Genomic DNA, 24762 nt, shown 5'->3' with positions numbered 1-24762 from the left:
TTGTGCCATCGGCGTATTTGTGGGAAAGCTCTGCACCAATGCTACAATCTCACTCATCAGTAGCTAGCATTAAGTTCTTGCCCTGATTGAACCTTGCTAAGCAAAGGGCCAACACAAGTCACTTTTTAAGTTGCAAGAAAGCTTTCTGGCGCGCCTCCGATAACTCGAATTTAACTCCTTTTTTATGCAATTGATTAGGACAGAATCTGGCACGATATCTCTCAAGAGAACATTCAACAACTCTTTCAAGCAATCCCAAATCGAAAAACAGCTTGCATAAGGGCCAGACGTGGAGCAATGCATTGTTGACTTGCTCAATTTATGGAACTCTGTCACTTTAATAAATCATGCAAGTTTTCTGAAATTATTGTTTGTCTGTACAACTACATCACATCTACCGATTTCCATCCCATTTGGATAATTTCTTCATGGTACATTGTTTTTTTTTCTTTTGTCTTGGAGAGTGTATATGTTCATGGTATTTCAGAATTGGCTCAAAGAAACTACATTCACGAAGGCGGCAATGGAGGCCATGGGCTTGAAGCCGCTAAAACAAAATTTTAGATTCTGCAGGTTTTTTTCTCATACCTTGAATGAGTTGTGGGAACGCTCGCAACATCAAACGGCTATCTGTCAGGACGATACAAGGCGACTGGCGTATTAGTTATTAAAATTTTTGTCTGAACGAGGTCTGCCTTGGAAAAATAGTGGCTCCAATCCAACTTTTTCAACAATTCCCCTTGTCTATGAATGGGTACGGATTTACATTAGTTTGAGCGTTAATCGTAGACCTAAAATCGACACACATTCCAAGTGATCCATTTGGCTTCGTCATTATAATCATGGGCGTTTCCCACAGGCTATACGAGACTCGGGATATTACTCTCGTACTTTGCAATCTATCTAGTTCCGCATTGTAACTTGGTAGTACATGGAAAACAGGCACTGGAAGTGCTTTAGAAATCTAAGGTACTGCTGATTACTTTAAGGGTTCATGGACTTTAAACTCTGTTGCTAAATCTAATGCAAACAGTTGCTTATATTGCGCACAGAATGTATCAGCTTCCTTGGAATCACGGTTGAAACTAGATTTACTTGATCTTGAATTTGGAAACCAAAACCCGTAAAAGTGTCTGGGCCAAACATGATGGTTGTCACCCAAGAGTTTCTACTACCAACTTTAGCTGCCAAGCGTTATTTTTATATTGATCTTGGACTACGATCTGATCCAGCAATGGGGTCGATTGTCCATTGTACGTCACAATTCTACACCAAGAACACGACAGCTGTGAGGATTCAGTGCACTGTTACGTGTCAAAATTAATCAGAAACATGGTCATGCTTATGATGATAAAATCTTCTCGCGTTGTCAGCCATTCAATGCGTTGTTCTCCAGCAACGTTTCAGCAAGTTTCTTACTTGCCATCTTCAGGCGAAGTGTCGGGTTCACTCACTCTCATTTGATACTTTTCCCTCTTTGGGGACGTGTTTAGTGGAGTTTGTAGCCTTTCGGCTTTTACTCCACTTGTTTACTTGTGTGTGTGATTATTTCTGTAGTTTTTGGGTGTCTGTATAATGTGATAAATGTTCTGTGTGTGTCTGGTACTTGCCTGAGGTTGGCGAGATGAATGATATTAAGGGGGAGGCAGGAGGATTAGGGATTGGATATAGGGATTTTCTCTTCGACTTAGTCGTCGAAGATCGTCAATGGGCGTTTGTGCTTGTCGCGGGACATGTCATACCGACGTAGGGAGTGGATGAGGATGTTTCCTGATCTGGAAGAGCTTTCATGGAAGGCCCTTGCCAGATATTGGAAACGCTCTTTCAGGAGTGGGATTTCAGCTGCGGTGTGCAGACCGTCTGTGGGGAATCCCAGGGGTAGATGCAATGCTCTCCTGAGGGCGCAGTTCTGCAACCTCTGGAGCTTGTCCAGGTGCTACTTCGCCGCATATCCCCAGACAGGGCATGCATACTCCGTTACTGGCCGTACAAGGGCCTGATAAACATTCACTCCTACAGAGCAGGGAAGGGAGCTGGTAGTGTTTATGATTGGGTGTAGGATGGACATTCTGGCACAGACCTTGCTGTGGACCTCATCTATGTGGGGTTTCCACGTAAGACGTGAGTCCAAGGTTACGCCAAAATACTTGGCGGATCTGCGCCAGGGGAGTTGGGTTCCGTTTAGGTGAAGGTGGAGGGGAGGGCGTTGAGAAGGTCCGCGCCTTCCTCGAGCCTCCGGGTGATCAGCATAATCTGCGTCTTTTCAGAGTTGATGGAGTTGCGCCAGTGACAGGCCCAAGTTTCTGTGTCATCTAAAACCCTTTGTAGCCCACGGATGACCAGATCCTTGTTCGCATTTCAAGTCCAGAAGGCTGTGTCATCTGCGTACTGTGCGGTGTGCACTAGGGGGGCCGTTGGTGTGTCCGCAGTGTACAGATTGTACAAAACGGGCCCCAGGACCGATCCCTGTGGCACCCCAGCACGAATACGCCTTTTGGTGGAGGTGGAAGTTTCTACTTTGAAAGAGAAAGTTCTATCCGTGAGATAGCTTTTGATCTGCTTAACTTTGTTCCCGGGGAACCCTTGAGTGTACAACTTGTAGAGTAGTGCTCTATGGCATACTGAGTCGAAGGCTTTGGCTACGTCTAGTAGCACTATACTGCAGTAGCCTCTGTGGTTGTAGCCTTCTGTGGCTGCTTCAGCCACTCTCATGATCTGTTGTGGGGCACAGTGGTTCTGCCGGAATCCGAATTGGAAATCCGGCAGAAGTTGCTCTCTGGTAATATGTTCCTGTATGGGTTTTTAGCAGGAGGCGCTAATAGATCTTGCTGAGAGTTGGCTAGAGTGTAATCGGCCTGTAGTGCTGCTGGAATAGGGAGTCTTTCCCTGGTTTGTGTATCGCGACCACTTCCCCGTGTTTCCAGCAAGCTGGGAGCTCACAGGAACGAGTAATCTCGTTGAAGAAGTTCACGAGGTGTTCGATAGCCGAGGGTGGGAGGTTTTTAACTAACTGATTGGTAACACTATCACATCCCAGCGCCTTTTTTGTGGGGAAGGACCTAATTACTTTTGCAATGTCCTCTGGGTCCTCCTCGGCATTGAGGAAGACAGCCAGTTGACGACGGACTACCTCTTCATGTTCTTCATCCTGGGGTGCTGCTGCCTGGAACTGCTTCTCGAAGGAGTCGGCGAGGGCGTTGGCCATTTCAGCATGGCTGTAGGCTAAACCCCACTCGCCGTGCAGTGGCGGCTTCCTAGCGCGTCTTTTTTGTGAATTGTTTGGCTGCTTGCCATAGTGTGTGATCGTCTACTTTGAGAGCTGTGAGGCGGTTTTGCCATTGCTGGTTTCTGCGCTCATTGACCGCTATCTGCAGCTCTCTCTGCAGACGATTGAGCAGCCTCCTGGTAGCATGATTTCTGGTGATCTTCCACTATTTCGCCACTCTGTTCTTGTGACGGATTTGGGCTAGTAAGTGTTCTGGGAGTTGTACTTGCGGGGTCGGGCCATCCGTTTGTGGGGGAGTGGCATCTTCCGCTGCCTGTGGAATGTTGCCTGTTAGGTCTTGTAGCGCTCGTTCTACTGTTTCGGCAGTAGGTGGCGGAGCGCGAGCGATATCAGGGGCGACAGTTTCTCAGTATCTCTCCCAGTCTGTGCGTTTGTAAGACGTCTGGTAACGTGGAAGTGCTACCCATTCTTCCACATCGACCTCTAGAATCACTGGGTTATGGTCGAAGGACATTCTGTTGATTGTCCTTGCGGCCACAAACCCCGCGATTCTCCTAGTGAGGGCTATGTCTAACACGTCGGGCTTACCTCCATTTTTTGGAAAATGTGTGGGCTCGACCGGAACCCGTGTTTCTAAGTGGTGGTCGCGCACTAGTCGTCGCAATTTGGCGCCTGCTCTGGAGGTTACTCTAGAGTTCCAATCGAGGTGTTTGGCATTGAAGTCGCCTCCTATTATGAGTTTGCCTTCAATTTGCCCTAAAGCAGCTATATCTCCCTCGTCTATCTCGTCTTGTGGGGGTCGGTAGATTGCAACAATTGTTAGGGGTCCGGTGGCAGTGGTTACTTCCACATCCACGGTTTCGATTTTATTGGTAGCTGGTAAGAATACTTGGTGGTGGAGGATCCCTCTTTTTATGTATATGGCCATCCCTCCGCCTTGAGTTGGCCTGCCTTTACGGTAGCTAACGTAGTTGGGGACTCTCGCTTTTATTCCCGGTTTTAGGTGGGTTTCTCCCATCATGCATGTGTCGATGGAGAACTCCTTCATGAGCTCTCTCAACTCGACCTCTTGATTAACAATGTCATCTGCGTTAAAGATGCACATTGTCAGGCCTTGGATGTATGGTCGCATATCCATGATGGGATTTGAAACCACTGTGGAAGTCGCAGAGGGGAGCGACTGCTGGACTGCTGCCTGAAGGGCAACGAGGATCTGAGTGTTCTCCTTCTGGGCCTCCCTAAATTCCTTCATCATTTCCATGACGAGGTTCATGGTCTGCACCATAATGCCTAACAACTGATCCGAGAGGGTGAACTGAGTGTGGAGTTCCCTAGAGCTTCCTCTGTCTTGGTGGATCTGGTCGTTCTTGTTGTGTGTTTCCCAGTGTTGTTCTTGTGACTGTGTTTGGTGTTGTGGTGATAGGGCTACGTTTTCATGGTTTCTCGAGGGAGAAACCACTTCAGCGTATGTTGCCCTTGGTGTGTCTGGTCTTGGTTTTACCCAAGCCCTGTCTGTGTGTGTTTGTTTCTTTGTGTGTCCGGATGGGGTGGTGGTGTCTTATTTTCGTGTGTGGGAGGGGTCCTTTGCGTCCTTTGCCCGCTGTGAGTGTCTTTTGTGGACCTCACAACCTTGGTAACCCGCTGTGTGGTTTCTGCCACACAGCGCGCACCTTATTTGTGATTCCGAAGGTTTTAGTGTGCATGACCTCGTGTCATGGGCCTCAGTGCACTTTCTGCACCTTATCGCCATGGTGCAGTGCGCGGCGATATGATTTAGGCCCTGACATCTGAAGCACTGCACCGTCTTGTTTTTTCAGTGGAGTGGTTCGGTGTTGACAGGCACAGCCAGGACCATCTTAATTTCCCTTTTGTTCTGTGGGATGTCTGGCAGTGTGACCTGGAAAAGTGGCCACTTGCTCTCCACTTTGCCCATCTGCTGCACGGCCTCGACGACGTACCCCTGGGCAGTCAAGTCTGTTCTGATTGCCTGGGGGCACAGTCGTCTTGGGAGGTCTCTGATGACGATATTCTTGTTTCGTGTTTTTTTGTGGGGCACGTGTAGTGAGGTATGTTTTTATTCGTGAAAGGTGTTTTGACTGTATTGTAGTCATCTAGTGCGTGTAGTGATATTTTTGTTTTGTCATCACCGGCAGGTTTCGCCTTGAAACTGCCTCCCCCAATTTCTGTTTTTAGCAACTCGAAGAGTTCCTCGTAATTCTGAGAAAACTCTGCTACAATTGGAGGGAGTTGGTGGGTGACTTGTTTCTGTGTTTGTGTTTCTATCGTGTTGTTTTGTGTTGTCTCTGGCTTATCAGCCACCGCCTGAAACCTGTTCGGGGTGGGTTCCACTCCCCGGGCCGCTGGAAGCCTCGGCTGGCGAAAGGTTTTCTTCGCCAACACGAAACCGTCCGAGACCTGCGTCAGCAGCGTCAGTACTCATACAAAAACACCAAGTGGGAGCAATTCCGTCATGACTTGGCCACGGACATTGCTGACACCCCGCCTCCCACAGCAGAAACCACAGAACAGGCGCTCCACCACCTCATCGGAACGATCCTACATGCAGCTCAGGAAGCCACACCCAGGCCTCCAGAAAGCGACCTCCCCTCTAAACAGCTCCCACCGCACCTGCTTACTCAGCTTAGGAACAAAAATACGACCACGAAGGAATTGAAATTAACAAGAAACCAAGGCACCAGAAGACTGCTTAACAGGCTCCAGAGAGAGCTGAAAGCAGCCCTCATAGAACACAGGAACCAGGAATGGTCCGCATGTCTCTCCACTGTTAAAGTAGAAGACAACAGCCTTTGGCAGGCAACCAAACAGTTTACCAAAAGACGCGAAAAAATGCCCCCTCTGCACAGTGAGCGAAGTCTCACGTTCAGTGCTGCTGACAAGGCTAACACGCTCGCGGACATCGAAAAACAATTCCAACCGGCAGAGTCACAGGATAGGGAACACGACACCATCGGCAGGAGGCAGTTCCGCCTTCCTCGATGAAGACGATGAAAATGACGCTCTACCGCTCTTCACCGCAGAAGACGTAGTAGCAGTCATAAAATCGCTACCAATTAGCAAGGCGCGTGGCCACGCCAAAGTCACAAACGAGCTGTTGAAACGACTCCCCCAGTAGCGAGTACGCACATCGCGAACAACTTCAATGAGATCACGCAAGTTCCCTAACGAATGGAAACATGCAAAAGTGATTGGAATCGCGAAACCAGATCCAATCTTTCCACAACATTACAGGCCAATAAGTTTGCTACTGTCACTAAGCAAACTATATGAACGTCTCCTGCTTCTCCCCATACAGCAGCACATAGCAGGAGAGCAGATACTCCCCAGGACGCAGTTTGGCTTTCAGAGAGGCCATGCTGCCCCACAACAACTAATTAACTTCTGCGGAATGGTCCTAGTAGACGTAGCCAAAGCTTTTGATACGGTCTGGCACGAGGGACTATTATATAAACTGTACACGCAGGACTTCCCAGAGCACATAGTCAAACTCACAAAAAGCTACCTGTCAGGCAGAAGTTTCGCAGTAAAAGTTGACAACACACACTCAGCAAAAAGACGCATCCATGCAGGAGTACCACAAGGTCGCGCCATAGGACCCATCCTATACAACCTATACACAGCGGACACCCCACCGAACCGGCGGTAGAAACAGAGCAATGCGCTGATGACACAGCCCTTTTTGCACAGAGCTCAAACAGGAACCTAGTCACTATACGATTAAAAAACGTCCTTGACAAAACGGGCAGATGGGCCAAGAAATGGCGCATAACACTGAACAGTGGAAAAACACAAGCAATTATGCTTACGCATTAGAAAGGGAAGAGACCTTCACGCCGCCGCCCACACCCCACCCTCCGTCACCACAGGCGCAACATAGAGTGGCGGCCCGACAAAGTACCTCGGGGTGACTATGGGTCAACGCCTCACATAGCATAGACACATAGAAACCCTGAGGGCAAAAGAAAGTCAAAGGCTCCACGTACTATACCCCATTCTAAACAGAGAGAGCAGCCAATGCAGACTAGTGCGCCCTATCCTCGAATACGCCTGTCCTGTATGGGGCTACACTGCAAAATCCCATATCAAAAGATTGCAAGCAACAAAGAGCAGAGCCTAGAAAAGAGCCATACACGTAGACTCCAGTTTCCCCACTGCAGACTTGCACGCTGCCGTCAATATAGAACCTCTTTAAACAAGGTTTAAAAATATCGCCCAAGCATTCTACCTACGATAGAGGTAGACAATCCCTGAAAGCGCTGATAAGTTCCCTTGGTAACTACAACCCAAGAGAATTCAGAATCGAAAGCCCAGATCCCTACTAACATGAAAATTCATAAAACCCACTACCTAATCCCAGATAAACCCAGGATAATAAAACACTTCTCTCACAAACGACAGGACCCACAAAAAATGCCATGACCATTACCCTTCCACTCTAAAAGCAGAAGTAAATGTCGCAAAGACAAAACACCTCACCAATTCAGCCTTCAAGTAAGGCTTATAGTTAGGCCGTGTCCTACGTGAGCGACAGAAGCGAGCGGCAGCGAGTGACTTCTGGATATGCGACACTCAAGTGGCAAGCAGCAGCATCGGGCGAAAAGCTTGGGCGTCCTGCGTGCGAGCGACCATGTCGCGCTACAAGATTGCTGCTTAGAGCCAACCAGCTGTTTCTAGAAAACGGCGTCCCTAACCTGTAAAATACTGCAGCTGGAGAGTAAGGCTGCAGAACTAGATTTACTTAAGAAAATAAAACGAAAAGGAATGCTGTGCATGAAATTTACAAAGAGAGGAAACTCCATGGAGAATTTCATAAATATCATCAACAACTACGAAGATCACCAGACAAATTCTTCGAATACACGTGAATGAGCAGAGGAGCATTCGACTATCTCATCAATAAATTAAATACGAATATATTTTTTTACATGATCAAAAACTTTTAACAGCCAATAAATGCGGAGGAATGACTACTACACGACTAACTACGCTAAATACAAACGTAAGTAAACAAATTGACACCTGTGAACAAATGCTAGCTGTGGTGTAGGGGTAGTGTATATTGTTCGTGATTACGTGTTTGACAGAGGTCTAGGTCTGTCACGCCAGACGAACTCCTACACCCAGATACCACTTTCTTTCCCACTACAAGAACTAACGCCGTCAACTGGCTGAACGGCATGGTGCTGTATTACATTTTGCAAGCCGCTCCCGAAAACGCTCTGGACCTGTGGGTCCACCTGACAACGACTCATGAGGCATTCCGCCACCATGCATTGTACCGCACACGACTATCGAACTATTTATCCACATTATTCGAAGATCCTCTTGCCCATTGGGGCGTTCCGAGTACTAGTAGGCTCACTTAAAAATGATTCACGGCATACGAGTGATCCTTAGAGCAAACGGTTTAGAGGGAATCCCCCCTACATTCATTACGCGAAGACGACTCGGAACCTTCTGGTGGCGGTAGTAGGATCCCGTTAAATGTATAAAACTAAATAAATACATGGGAAATATATATAGATGTATACTCAGAAATAAGTGAATTTGATCCAATAAAGTTCTCTAGATCCTATCGAAAGAAAAGGTTTCGATTCTGGACCGTTCTTATATTTTTACTGACTCAGTTACAATTATGTATACTAAGTTTTATGTATACTGTTTACACTGCATCGTTAAGTATGTTTTTAAGGTCTTGCCAAAGAACTTGATCTTCACACCTATCCCAGTATATCACACACATTTGATTCCTAATAAATTACAATGAATCGTGAAATTTTACAGATATTTGATGTTGCGAACGTAATTCATCAGCAGTCAATGTTAAGGCCAAGCGTTTCAATTACTCTAAATAGTCTGTAAAAGTAAAGCTTACAATTTTTTTGAAAAGAAAATCAAACATTTTGTGTAATGATTTGTCTAAAAGTATGAAATAAAAAGTATTAGGGAAACGTTTGGTGCACCTCATTTTCTGTTCATGATTTTGAGCATCAGCATCATTCAAAGGCACTTAGAACGTTTCTCTGATCTACTTATTTCTTTTACACAAATCATTTCATAAAATATTTGACTGATTTCTTTCATTTTTTAATTTCAAGTTTTATTCAGAAAACATAATCTTACTGACTCCTCGTTTGTCGCCTTCTTAACGTACTTGATTCGAAGGAAGCCTTTTTGACCTTTAAATACCGTACCAATGTATCTTTTCGTGTGCAAAATAATTAGGTCTTGAACAAATGAAATTTTTGACACTTCATTTACAGTAGCTATTCGTAAAATATTTCAATTTTTCCTCAGCTTATTAATTAAGTTTTCGTTAATTACCCTGATTACTTTCAAGCAGTTAAATATTTTCATGCCAAACTAGACCTCATGCTGGTCACTTTGATACCCCGTTTACTTGTTTCTCACCCTTTGTTTGGCTATGAAAATTTGGAGAAAATCTCATGGTGTAAGTTGTAGGGAGTCTTGTTTTCGCTCTACTCACACGTTTTCAAAAACGTATCGAGTGTTAATCATATGATAAAATAGTCCTTTCTGCGTGCTGTCATTTACAAAATTCGTCGTTTCGATATCTTGAACCTTTTATGAGATACGACGAGTTTTACGACCACTTGATTCCTGAACTGCAGGAAGGGTTCTGGCGCGCCGCGAGCGACCCGTCCGTGGATATAACAACCAATATCTCAAGAATGAAAAGAGATTTCATTCCGGTCTCAACTTTAAATACAATTTATATATATTGATTACATTTCATACGAAATAATGTATGGCCTTAAATGAACTATACGGAAAGTCTACGCAATGTGATTTTACCTCCGGAAATTCTTAAAAATTTCGTGCAGCTATGTACTCACTTTCGTGCAGCACAGTAACTATGACGAATAACGAAAATAAATTCAGACCTTTATTGTTTAAAGATATCAAGCTACAGGTTGTGGAAGAATCAAATTTTTTCACCAAATAGTTTTCGTAAAATCAGATGTTAAGTAATTCATAGCTGCCGTCGCGTCCGCTCCACTGCCTTGCTGGGAAGACACGTGGCTGTCGCTGTCGCTCTCACTGTCGCGCGTGCTGCAGCGACAAGATTCAAACACGTCTGAATTCAAACGTCGCCAGTTGCAGTAAGAGAGAGAGAGAGAGAGAGAGAGAGAGAGAGCACACGCGACGCACACAGTCGCTCGCCTACGCCACTAGCCGTAAGACATGACTGGACGCAAGAGAAGCAAGCTTGCAGCCGCGCTGGAGCTTCTCATCGACGCGATGGGGAGTAACCGCCGCGGCAAACGACAGCCGAAGCGTACACAGAAGGAGGTGCAGTGCTACAAGCTACAAGTGCAGTGCTGAGAGTGTATACAAGAACGCCGTCGCGTGCTTGAAATGCGCGGCAGCGCACGACACTCGTAATTGCCCCAAGACACGAGGGTTGGCTTGCAGATGCGCGAACTGCGGAGGCAGCCTTGAGAATTGTACTATTTATCGAGTAATCGAATTCCAACGGATTTCTTTTGGAACTCATGTGGATCACCTCACACTTTTCGTTATTTAGCGTCAAATGCCACCTGCCACACCATACAGCAATCTTTTCTAAATCGCTTTCCAACTGTTACTGGTCTTCGGATGACCTTATTAGACGGTAAATTACAGCATCATCTGCGAGCAACCTAAGAGAACTGCTAAGATTGTCACCCAGGTCATTTATATAGATCATGAGTAGCAGAGGTCCCAGGACGCTTCCCTGGGGAACACCTGATATCACTTCAGTTTTACTAGATGATTTGCCGTCTATTACTACTAACTGCGACCCTCCTGACAGGAAATCACGAATCCAGTCGCACAACTGAGACGATACCCCATAGGCCCGCAGCTTGATTAGAAGTCGCTTGTGAGGAACGGTGTCAAAAGCTTTCCGGAAAGCTAGAAATACGGAATCAACTTGAGATCCCCTGTCGATAGCGGCCATTACTTCGTGCCAATAAAGAGAAGAAGTTGCGTCTGCTTAATGCCCACCCTGTTTTCAGCCCCCGCGACTGCCTATCGAGTCGCGGAGAAGTGGGTGAAGGAAGAGTGGCGTTCCGGCAGGCAGAAGCCTGCCCCTGAAGATTAAGCAGCAAAAGCCTACTTCGAAAACCTAAGGAAGTAGCTACATGCCGATTCCAACGAAAGGCCAACAATCAACCTGAGAGGTCGACGGAGGAACAGCAGCCGTGCTGCTTACCCTCCCACACCACTGGACTCGAGGACAGTCTGTGAATTAGTGACACCGTGAGAACCCGACATTTCACCTGAAGAAGTCAAGTAAGAAACTTGCTGAAACGTTGCTGGAGACCAATGCATTGACTCGGCTGTCAACCCGAGAAGATTTAATGGCTCTGAGCACTATGGGACTTAACAAATGGCTCAAATGGCTCTGACCACTATGGGACTTAACTTCTAAGGTCATCAGTCCCCTAGAACTTAGACCTACTTAAACCTAACTAACCTAAGGACATCACACACATCCATCCCCGAGGCAGGATTCGAACCTGCGACCATAGCGGTCGCGCGGTTCCAGACTGTAGCGCCTAGAACCGCTCGGCCACTCCGGCTGGCTATGGGACTTAACATCTCAAGTCATCAGTCCCCTAGAACTTAGAACTACTTAAACCTAACTAACCTAAGGACATCACAAACATCCATGCCCGAGGCAGGATTCGAGAGATTCGCCGAGAAAGCCTGCATTCTCATATAATGTTCATGTCTCTGTGCAACTGGAATACTGCCACTGCTCCATTAACTTCCAGCTGAACCATGAGCTTCTGCACATCGTCTGCTGCTGTTGTTGGCACTGGCAAGATAGCATGCAGCGCACTGGTTGATGCTGTTGTCTCCCGCCGGACAAGGTAGACACTTGCTATATTCTCAGTTTGCAGCATACAAAACAGCTGATGTCACGGACTGGGCAGCGGCGTCGTTCATTCCTTTGGTCGCAATCTGGCTACGATTCGATTGCACAAACTTTTCTCGGACTCTTTGATAACGAAGTGGAAAAAACTTTTGTATGAGCTTCTTCTGAATTTGGGGCACCGCGACAGCGAACAATTTGTGCACGTCTACCAACAATGAGGGCAGGGGACCGCTAACTACTGCTGTAAGTACTGAATCCTGCTTCGCCAGACTACCAGACGGTGTAGTGCTCGGTAATAAGGATTATGATGATTGGTTGACATCCGCTGATCGCAGAATACAACGGCGACTAACACTGCTACAACAGCTACTACTGCTGCTTATAAGGCCGATAGCAGAAGTACTGTGAAACACAGCTCGCAGTGGCGCTATTACCTCGTGAGATTAGATAGATTTTAACACGTCGCTCAGTGGTGGAACAGATGACTCTAAAGCTTTCTCTCCAACTTTTCTATCACGAGCTAGACGTATAATAATATCAAGGATAAATGACACTGCATACGATGTGCCACACCGTTTACTGGAAGAATCACACTTGAGTGCTAAGCCTTGCATTTCAGCAGCCCATGCTGTGTATATTTGCTTGCACTGCTTAGCGTATATATTAAATTTGAGCCTAGTTTCAACTACATAGGTTAGGTGAGCGCAGTAGTCAGTCAGCAATCCACAAGCATCAGAAAGATCAAAAGATTGTTGTCCTAGTGTGTGCGTAATTTTTGCACCACTTTAAACAATTCTTCTGCCTCCATAGCTGAGTGGTCAGTGTGTCTGGCTGCTATGTGGGGCCCTGTTTCGATTTCCAGTACTTCCAGGCATTTTTCCTTTATGGGAGGACTGGGCCGGGATATAGTCAGCCTTGTGAGGTCAACTGTGGAGCTACCTGAATGAGAAGTAACGGCTCCAACATCAAGAAAGTCAATAACGACCGAGAGAGTGGTGTGCTGACCCCACATCCCTCCTTGCTGCAACCGATGACGCCTTTGTCAGGGGGTGACAAGGCGATCTGTCAGTCCCAGTTGATCCATCAGAACCAGAATCTATTTGGTTTTGCAGTAGTTGGAGTAGCAACTCCTGTTTTTGGTGTGTGCTGTTGTGGGAATTACCACTGCTTTTTCCTATCGCTGCAATTGTTATTCCATTTTTCAGCTGCAACTCCGCGTCCACAACTTTAGAATCTCAGGATCTATGCTTCACAGTGAATAGGTGCTCAGAGAGGAAGCCCACGTCATCACTTTTCTATCCTACTTGGCGCAGGTAGAACACAGTTTACGAGCGATCACTCGCACTGACAGTGACGCAGAGACCGGTGGAATAAACAGATGACTCCTGTGGTCAAAGACGATGGTGTTCATGACGTGTACTGCTATCTAGAAGGAAAGTTCAAAGTGTAGCGAAAGTCATAGTAAGAGTGCACAGACAGTGCAGGACGCGAACCGAATCGAAAAACATAAACACAGCCAATAATCATTCTGTTATCAATGGCACATATCGAAGGTTTCAGGCAATAGCGAGAACTGCTGGACAAGTCCGGAGTTGCGGTATTTAGGAACACTGTCAAGTTTGGATGGGCCCACGTGACGTGTCAGCAGTGGTGGCCACGCCCTCTGCAGGAACCAGTTGCACCTGTGGTTTGAAGCCTGAGTATCCCTGAGCTTCCCTCCATATTGATACTCGGGCTGTCGGGGGAATCCAAATCACTGTCAGATATTAAACCAGGCCTGGGGCCCTATTCTGTAGCTTTCCGCCATTTTGCCGTTCGGTTCGGTACGCGAGGGCACCAAACTGTCTTGTTTTCGAAGGAGAACCCCAACATTATTCTGTAAGCATTTCGGAAGCGATGCCGAACGGTCCTAGCGAACCAATAGGCTGTTGTTAGTTCTCCTCGCACCAACCCGTCAAAAGCAATCTGCCTCAATTCGGCGCATGCCCACTGCAGTGGCACAAACCGAAAGCGGCTGGCAGCCGACACCGGCTCGCTATTCTTCACAGTACCGAAAAGTGTGGTTTGAGTATGTAATACTGTTCAAATTTCGCTGACCATGGGCTTCCATGAATGCATGATAACGATGGAATATTGACTGTGTTCTGGAAACTGTCATAAATGTCAAATTATTCACATCGATGTCTTGTTTTGGATTTTACGTTTCGCAATATGGGTTAGGATGGAGTGTAGTGCCACATTGTACAAATACATCTATAGAAACCCCCCCCCCCCCCAAATTGTCATTTTTTCTGTTTTCCATCGTTCCTTAGTTGCTTCAAAATTAATGGAGGTACATTCCTCTATGCAACTAATTGAAGGCAGTTTGTTTATTGCTATATGCGCTTAGCTTCTTTTATTCGTGAAGATGCTTCATAAATAAAAGAAGAGTATGGCAGTAAACAAACTGCCTTCAATTAGTTGCATAGATGGAACACATTTCCATGAACCCGAAAAATTGTTTAAGAGAGTGACAAAGAATAAGAAGTTGCGTAGAATGTGGCTGTAACTCGCTCTTAGAGATCCAAATGATGAAGTACCTACTTCTCTACATGTTACATCAACGATTTGGTTCATAAAAACAAAATTAAAAAATCGCCTTTTCGTAGCAGGTGGCGAGTTCAGCTATAGAAGTTAGTTGTAGTTCATAACATGCATCTGATGACTCAAAATGTTTCATATGTGGTAGTATAGTCTAAAAATATTGTGGCGGGAATCTTTCATCTCAGTCTACTGTTGTTAAGGATCCGATCGCAGATAAATACTTGTGTGAAGCTAGAGTTGAACGCCAATGAGATCACCACGTATTCAGAAAAAAATTGTGAATTATTTGTGACAAGAAAAAGTATAAATGCCACTGTCAGTTGTTTCACACACGGGAATGTCATCTTTCATTTCTTAAACAGATGGAAGTCACGAAATCTAAGTTACTCATTACTGAGAAAGCGTGCTCTTATGTGTAAATTACAACGAATATTTCAGAAAAATACTTAACTTTGATGATTAATGAAGTCTCAGAATGTGTTACTTGGCTACTACAACTCACATGTATTCAGTACTTTATTCCACATAATTCCAGTCGAGAAAGATGCAGGCTGACTTCGTGGCCGAATGATACAGCCGTAAGCCGCAAATACATGAAATTTTGGAAGGTCTCCTCTATCAGGTTTCACAAAATTCCATTGCATTGTTACTTAAAAGTTTTAAACGCGTTCCGATAATTAACAGATAAACCATTTGCGGAAAAAGTACGCGAAGTCAGTAGTAATTTCAGCTAACACTCATGTGACATACAGCACAGCCGATATTTTGACATTTAATGATTTTTTAAACTATTAATTACGTAAAAACAACAGGTATTTTGTGATAATATGGACCGAAACTGTTTTCTATGTTATAATCATTCACAGTAACAATACAAACCATATTTCTAACAAAGGAAAATAGTCTATTATGAACTAACGTTCCACCCAGACACGCCCAGGTGATTCTTCAGTAACACAATCACTAAATCCGAAGCTAAAGCCGCTCAATATATCAAATTCCAAACTCTAGCTGTAAATAAATCCCACCGAACCGAACGAGAGGGCCATATTAAAATCTAAAACCTCTCAGTACATTTGTCGAAAAATCGGCAGGAGGACCAATCGGTAACAGGTCTCAGAAGCTTACTGAATAGGAACTTCGGATAAATAACCCAAAATGACGTCACTACCGAGGCTAGCCTACTGCACTGATCGGTATGAACGATACAGAATAGGAACTGCCAAGACTTGCGCTCCTGGAGCATGTTCACGCTCTGCGAGTGCAGCTGTCGGCTCAGCTTCCTCCGCCACTGCGCTATTTCGAGCAGGTTTGTGAGTGAGCCGACTATATGCTGAAGACTGCACACATGGGAAACTTAGGAAATCATATTTGCAACACAGTATGATTACTTCTGAGATGCGAATACTGCAGCATACTTTTATAAGCAGGATTCTATTGCTAGTGTTTATTTTCAACGTTTTGTTTTTCTGCCAGAGCAATACATAAGTCAATAAGTGTGCTAGATAGCGGTAATGCAATGACTACAAAAAGCTTTACATACAAGCATTTAACATTAAGTTGCTGTGTTTATAAATTTATAGACATTTGTATTTTAGAATGTCATATATCTGGAATTATGGTTCGTGATACAGTCAAATGCATGTAGTGACACGGATTAAAATCTGTTAAAACCAAACGTTGGCGGGACTTTCGGATTTCATGGCAGAAAAAAAACCGTCTGCACACACACGTGCCGGCCGCCGTGCTCGTGCGGTTCTAGGCGCTTCAGTCCAGAACCACGCAGCTGCTACGGTCGCAAGTTCGAATCCTGCCTCGGGCATGGATGTGTGTGATGTCCTTAGGTTAGCTAGGTTCAAGTAGTTCTAAGTCTAGGGGACTGATGACTTCAGATGTTAAGTCATTTGAACCATTTGAACCATTTGAACCACACACACGTTGAACCAAACACTGACATAACTTTTGTGGCTATCCTGTGCAGTCAAGGATATTGCTCTTGAGGAACATTTTATAGGAGTCTTGTAAATACCTGGATTGGACAGACAGGTCATTAAGCCAGGGACAACACTGCACAGGTATCAACCCAATTTGGAGATAATGACGAGGTACATCAGCAGCCAAAATCGAAAACGGTATGACAAATAAATCGAAATTAATCATCAAAGTTCTACGTCTTGCAGTCTCTTTTGAGAATTCATAATGAAATGTTTGAATTATTGAAACATAGTCGATAATATCTGATGCACAAATGACTGCTCGGAGTTGTGGGAAATGTTCCATGTCACGAACCTGAAGCTGGCTTTTCCATAACATTAACTTTTGTAGGATATCATTAATCTTGAGGGCCATATCTGTTACGAAATGATTGTCCACTTGCATTAAGACACTTAATGAGTTAAAATAATTGATAATGTCGACCATACAAAATTTTTTCACTGCTCTGTATAGCCTTAACTGAGATAAACCGACTGGGTCGTCTTAGGATGTGTCCAACGTGAGCGACAGAAGCGACCGACAGCGCGCGACAGCTTCAGACGACACAAAAAACAACTGCAGGAGTGGTTAAGGAAATATACGTGGGCGACATCCGTGGCGCTGCCAGTTCTCTGCTGCAACTAGCGACGTTTGAATCTCGTCGTTGCAGGACGCGCGACAGCCACGTGTCATACTCGGCAAAGCAGTGGACCGGTCGCACGGCAGCTATGGAATACGTATCATCCGATTTTAAGAAAACTATTCGGTGAAAAAATGAAATTCTTCCGCATCTTATACCTTGATATCTTTGCTCGATCAAGATCTGAGTTTATTTTCGTTATGCGTCATAGTTACTGTGCTGCACGTAACTGAATAATGACTGCGTGAAAATTTTAAGTATTTGCAAAGGTAAAATCACATTGCGAAGACTTCCCGTATATTTCGTTTAAAGCCATGCATTATTGCGTATGAAATGTTACCACTATAACTAAATTATATTTAAAGTTGAGAACGGAATGATACTTCTTTTCGTTCTTGAGGCATTGGTTGTCGTATCCGCGGACGGGTCACCCGCTGCGAGTCAGAATCCTTTCCTGCGCTTCGGGAATCAAGTTCAAATGTTCAAATGTGTGTGAATTCCTAAGGGACTAAACTGCTGAGGTTATCGGTCCCTAGACTTACACACTACTTCAACTAACTGAACGCTAAGGACAACACTCACACCCATGCCCGAGGGAGGACTCGAACCTCCGGCGGGAGAGCAATCAAGTGGTCGTAAAAATCGTCGTATCTCATAAACGGTTCAAGATATCCAAACGACGTTTTATGTACATGACAGCACGCAGAAAGGACTATTTTATCGTGTGATTAACACTCGATACGTTTTTTTATAAAAGCGTGAGCAGAGCGAAAACAAGATTCCCTACAAATTACACCTTGAGGTTTTGTCCGAATTTTCGTAGCCAAACAAAGAAACAGGCAAACGGGGTATCAAAGCGACCAGCGTGAGCGCTATTTTGGATGCAAATATTTAACTGCTTTAAAGTAATCAGGGTAATTAAGGAAAACTTAATTAATGAGTTAAGGAAAAACTGAAATATTTCACGAAAAGCAGCTGCCAAGCTGTGTAACTGAAGTGTCAAAAAGTTAATTGTTCAAGGCCTAGCTATCTTACACATAAAAAGATACATTGGTGCAGTATTTAAATGTCAAAAAGGCTTCATTCGCATCAAGTACCATATTTAGGACTTTCGAGAAGAGAAGACTTTCGAAAGGCAAACGAGGAGTCAGTAAGATCATGCTTTCTGAATAAAACTTGAAAATAGAAAACGAAAGAAATCGGTCAAATATTTTGTGAAATGGTTTGTGTAAAAGAAATAGATAGACCAGAGAAACGTTCTTCGTGCCTTTGAATGATGCTCGAAATCATGAACAGAAAATGAGGTGCATCAAACGTTTCTCTAATATTTTTTATTTCATACTTTTAGACAAATCATTTCACACGACGTTTGACTTTCTTTTCAAATATTTTGTATCCTTTGCTTTTACAGACTATTAAGATTAACTGAAACGCTTGGCCTTTACTTTTAGACAAATCATTTCACAAAATATTTTACCGATTTCTTTCGTTTTGACTTTCTTTTCAAATATTTTGTATCCTTTTGAATCCTTTACTATTAAGAATAACTAGAGCGCTTGGCCTTAACACTGGCTGCTGATGAATTACGTTCGCAACATCAAATATCTGTAAAATTTCATGGTTGTTCATTGTAATTTATTAGGAATTTAATGTGTCTGATATATTGGAATAGGTGCGTATACACTTAAAGATCAAGTACTTTGGAACGACCTTAAAAATATACTTCGCGATGCAGTGTAAACAGTATAACTTACACAAAACTTAGTATACGGTATTGTAGCGCAGTCAGTTAAAATATAGGAAGCGGCATGACTTTTTTTCTAATAGGCAATTTTCACTAAGTAATGCCTGTATCCTAAAAGAATATAGTACAAATAATGAAGTATACATGGATGCTATGCAACACTCCATGCCAGGAAGTGAATGCTGTCTCTTTTAACAAACACGCGTTTAGAACACACTGGTGGTACTTTTGACTCTGATTTGGATGTGAGCATGACAGATGTTTAGTGGGGAGCACATTGTAGCACTGATTTCACTGAGAACAAACACTTTAGACTACTGCTTGACTATTTGAGACGGGAGGAGGAACACTTTATTTTTTCTGTTGCGGCCGCCCGTTGTGGCCGAGCGGTTCTAGGCGCTTCAGTCCGGAACCGCGCTGCTGCTACGGTCGCAGGTTCCAATCCTGCCTCGGGCATGGATGTGTGTGATGTCCTTAGGTTAGTTAGGTTCAAATGGCTCTGAGCACTATGGGACTTAACTGCTGAGGTCATCAGTCCCCTAGAACTTAGAACTACTTAAACCTAACTAACCTAAGGAGCCTGCTCGAGGCAGGATTCGAACCTGCGACTGTAGCGGTCGCGCGGTTCCAAACTGTCGCGCCTAGAACCGCTCGGCCACGTCGGCCGGCTAGGTTAGTTAGGTTTAAGTAGCTCTAAGTCTATGGGACTGATGATCTCAGATGTTAAGCCCCATAGTGCTCAGAGACATTTGAACCATTTTTTCTATTGCATTTATTCACTTTCACTGCACACTTTTTTCTCGATGTGGGCTGGCTTTTGGCGGTGCTGAGGGTCAACCCACGACCCTTCCACAGTTGTTTTCACAAAACGGGAACGCTACCGTTACACCACAGCTCAGTCTATTTTGTGTACGTTTATTCTTGATATTTAGGCTAGTCAGTCATTCTTCCGCATTTATCGGCTGTTAAAAGTTCTTGATCATGTAAAAAACATTCGTGTTTAATTTATTTATGAGATAGTCAAATGCTCCTCTGCTCATTCACGTGTATTCGAAGAATTGTCTGGTGATCTTCGTAGTTGATGGTATAAATCATGACGCTTCCTCCCTTAGTAAATTTCATGCACAGCATCCCTTTTCGGTTTATTTTCCTAAGCAAAGTTAAGTTTGTAGCTTCACTGTCCTGCTACAGTATTCTAAAGTTTAGGGGAACCGTTTTATAGAAACAGCTGGTCGGAAGCAGCAGTCTTGTAGCGCGACATGGTCGCTCGTACGCAGGACAGCCGAGCTTTTGGCCCAATGCTGCTGCTTGTCCCTGGAGCGACGCGTAGCGTGGCGTCGCGCGCTGTCCCTCGCTTCTGTCGTTCACGTTGGACAAGCCTTCGCGGCGTTGCAGCCTTTTCTTGCTCATACATCAGCCTCACTCGCCGCTGCGTTCGGATCGCCAGGCAAGAGAGCGGCTGAGGCGCTGTTTGACTACACCTGTATTAAATTATGCTAATCTAAAAACTGTTCAAGTCAGTCATGGTCTTCGACCATAGATACTAGTAGACTGGCCTTGCTGTGCAGAAGCTATAGAGCTGGTGTGTCTCCAACATAAACCACGTGACTGTTGGCAAAACGTGGCGGGATTTCAAATCAGCTGTCTGCCATCCTATGTTTTTATCGTATTTTACCCACATTTCTCATTTGACTGCCAAACGCTTCCAACAAAAATTAGTTTTTTATTTGCGAAAAATTATGTCAGAACTACATTTGACTTGGATTTGTTCACAGTACCATTTATAAAATCTAACAAATACATCGAACGCCCCTCTGGTGGGCAGCGGGACGAAATTACTATAAACTATCAATTAAAGTAAAGTGTCGTTAAAATTCTTTTAAACAGTAAGAGTGGGCTCTTGTCAAAACTTTAAATATTGGATTCGCCGCGTTTTGAGCTCTAGTCACTTATAAAAGAAAATGGGATATGGGAATTATGTCAACTATAGGTGCCAAAATTGTCGACTTTAGGAGCAGATCCATTTTAGAGTATCGATTTTAGGTGCGCTTCAAAGGTTCAGTTCCTACTATTTTTACAAAAGTTTAAACTATCAGTTAAAAAAAAACGATATTTTACATGAAAGGTGAGCCTTTGAAGCTTCAGAAAATAATTTTGGAGCCAACATTTATTTAATAGTATTAGAAGGCAGAAAAAAATTCTCTTCATGTGTTGACTATAGGTGCTCTTACCTTATTATAATCTCACTTGTATATACAAAAAGGCGCGTATGCGCAGATGGCTTAAAGTTTTTCCGTTTCAGGGCCTGTATCCAAAGCTGCCTTCGGTTTTCATTCTTAGGGAACCTATGAGTAGGAACGAGGAACAGTTATACTTACTTCTGTAACCGAATTGTCGCAGATACTTTCCAAAATGTAATATGAGTCGGGCTTTACAGGCATCACTTTCAACAATTTAATTTACGTGATACTCTATTTCAAGTGTAAAAAACATATAAAGGTCACTTCAGCAGATTTCAATAAACTCATCTGCACTATCATAGAAACACACCTGAAATGTAATGCCATTTCCCCCGACAAAACGCTGAGTGCAGCCATAAGCGCAACACGAAACAACCATGTTTTGCCTACATTCACGTGACTTTAGCCCAGAGATGTTGGAGTCACGAAAATGACGTCAGGGCCAGTCTATTATATTTATGGTCGAAGGTCATGGTAATATTTAGGATGCTTAGACCCCTAGGCTGAACTCATGCTATGGGCTACACCAGAGCAGATTTTACAGTAACTAACTGCAAAAACAGCACTGTAGAACCATTTTCGCACTGAAAGCCTATAACGCAACATTTACATTTCATTATTTGATTGTATAAAATTTTACTACCCATTTTATGATTTAAATGGTTCAAATAGCTGTAATCGTTATGGGACTTAATATCTGAGGTCATCAGTTCCCTAGACTTAGAACTATTTAAACCTAACTAACCTAAGGACATCACACACATCCATGCCCGAGGCAGGATTAGAACCTGCGACAGTAGCAGCAGCGCTGTTCCGGACAGAAGCGCCTAGAACCGCTCGGCCACAGCCGCCGGCTTTATGATTTAGTGAAATGCCAAGCTTACAAAGAAATCATACGAATTTTCATTTGGCACTTATGCTATTCCCTTTAGTTCTATTCGTTCGTCTTTTATGGTAGTTCTTAAAAATAGATTACACAGAAATAAAAAAAAAGTATTATTACAGAGCTAGCTTTACTTCGCTAGTACATTTTTGTTATGCACCCACAGTGGCAGATACAGCCGCAACAGAAGTTGTGTAGGTTGTTCTGCAATTATATGGGTAAATCCGTTACAGTGTTGTAATAGTGATGTTGAAAAATTTTTTGAATTTTTACAATTGGTGTAATTACTACACTAAAAATATTAAGTTTTTGTAAAAAACACACTATCTGATCAAAAGTATCTGGAAATTCCGAAGTAATGCAGAATTGCAAATTACATGTCATGAGAGGCAGAACCAACTGTATAAAAGGAAGTAGACAGTATTGTGTTTTCAGTAGAGGAGCAGGAACAGCATAATGGGTCGCTCAGAGAGTTCAGTGACTTCGGCCATTGACTAGTCAAAATGGTTCAAATGGCTCTGAGCACTATGGGACTTAACATCTGAGGTCATCAGTCACCGACTTAGAACTACTTAAACCTAACTAACCTAAGCACATCACACACATCCATGCCCGAGGCAGGATTCGAACCTGTGACCGCAACAGCAGCGCGGTTCCGGACTGAAGCGCCTAGAACCGCTCGGCCACAGTGGACGGCACTGACCAGTCACTGGAAGTAAAACAGTGACATTTCCACCTTTCTAAAACTGTCGAAGTCGACTGTTGATGAAGTGAATTGCGACGTGGAAATTCAGAGGAACTACTAAAGATAAACCAAGACCAGGAAGACCTGATGTACTGATGTACAGGGACCGTCGAGCATTGTGGAAGAAGGTTGTAAAAAAAACGTATTAAACCAGCGGAAGGAATCACTCATGAGTCGAGAGCGCTACCAGCTAACACAACAAGTGTGCATAGGGAGTTAAAAACAATGGGGAACAATGTCCGAGCAGATCCTTACGAGCCACACATTTCTGTATTCGATGCTAAGCAACGCTTGGTATGGTGTAAAGAGCGATGTGAATGGACAGTGTGTGACTAGAAAAGAGTGATCTGGAGTGATTAATCACCCTACACTCTATGACAATTCGAGTGAACGGGTGGGTGTGTCGAATGCCCAGAGAACGTCACCTGCGATCATGCGTCGTGCCAACAGTAAAGTTCGGAGGAGATGGTGTCATTGTATGGGCGTGTTTTCCGTGATTAGAATGTGGCCCCCTTATTGCGGTTAAGAAAACAATGAATGCGGGAGGATATGAATAGATTTTACCTGTCACCGCATTGTGTACTGCTTGCAGCAGAGGAACAGTTCAGAAGAGACGACTGGTTTATCATAATGACGACGTAGCATCTGTCTAGCAATGGTTTGTGGAGAATAACGTTTTTGAAATGTACAGACCTGCCCAGAATCCCGACCTGTAGCCGATGGAATATTTTTGAGACGAGTTAGAACGTCGACTTCACTCCATACTCCAGTGTCCAACACAGCTACAGCATCTGATTTCGGCTCTTAAGGAAGAATGGGCTGTCATTCCTCCACAGATATTCAGACGCCTCATTGAAAGTGTCTCAAGCAGAGTTCAAGCCATCAGGAGGTCTTAGGGTGGACACACCCCATATTAATGTCCATCAATAGATGTCCGGGCGCTTTTGATCAGATAGTGTACTTTTGTGCTTTTGTAACCCATTTTTTTACATGACTTTCGAATTTCCCTCTAAAACACTCACAGTGGCCGCGTGACTTTTGCTATGCCGCCACGAGTCAATAAGCCGTCTGTCGGACGCCATGGGTTCCTAAATATCTTGCGCACTTCCTGCACTACGTTGTCTAAGAATGGTTTAGCCCAGCTTCAAGAGGTCAAACATGTGAGCCTGATGACAAGAAAGGCAAAAAATTTATGGATCCTGATTTGGGTGAAATAAAGCGTGTAAGAAATAGGCCTTTCACGACATCGAATTCACTTCACGCTCACAGAATTCCTTTAAACAGTTTAACCAGTCATCCTGGACCGTACACTACGCTTCAAACAACATCTTCTTAACTTAGCTCAAAAGTTGAGGACTCGAAACAACATAAGCTATGCGGAACTACCTGGTGACCTTCAGCAACCACCCTGCGATCTTCAGCTCTGGGCTTGGTGTACTCAAGTGCTGAGTATTGTGCACCTGTTTGGATGAACAGTCATCATGCAACGCTTGTTGTTTTTGGTCATCAGTCTACCGACTGGTTTGATGCGGCCCGCCACGAATTCCTTTCCTGTGCTAACCTCTTCATCTCAGAGTAGCACTTGCAACCTACGTCCTCAATTATTTGCTTGACGTATTCCAATCTCTGTCTTCCTCTACAGTTTTTGCCCTTTACAGCTGCCTCTAGTACCATGGAAGTCATTCCCTCATGTCTTAGCAGATGTCCTATCATCCTGTCCCTTCTCCTTATCAGTGTTTTCCACATATTCCTTTCCTCTCCGATTCTGCGTAGAACCTCCTCATTCCTTACCTTATCAGTCCACCTAATTTTCAACATTCGT

Source organism: Schistocerca serialis, chromosome 3, assembly GCF_023864345.2.
Source record: "Schistocerca serialis cubense isolate TAMUIC-IGC-003099 chromosome 3, iqSchSeri2.2, whole genome shotgun sequence".
Lineage (NCBI taxonomy): Eukaryota > Metazoa > Arthropoda > Insecta > Orthoptera > Acrididae > Schistocerca > Schistocerca serialis.
The sequence above is the reverse complement of the archived record's forward strand: the minus strand, read 5'-3'. Positions refer to the sequence as shown.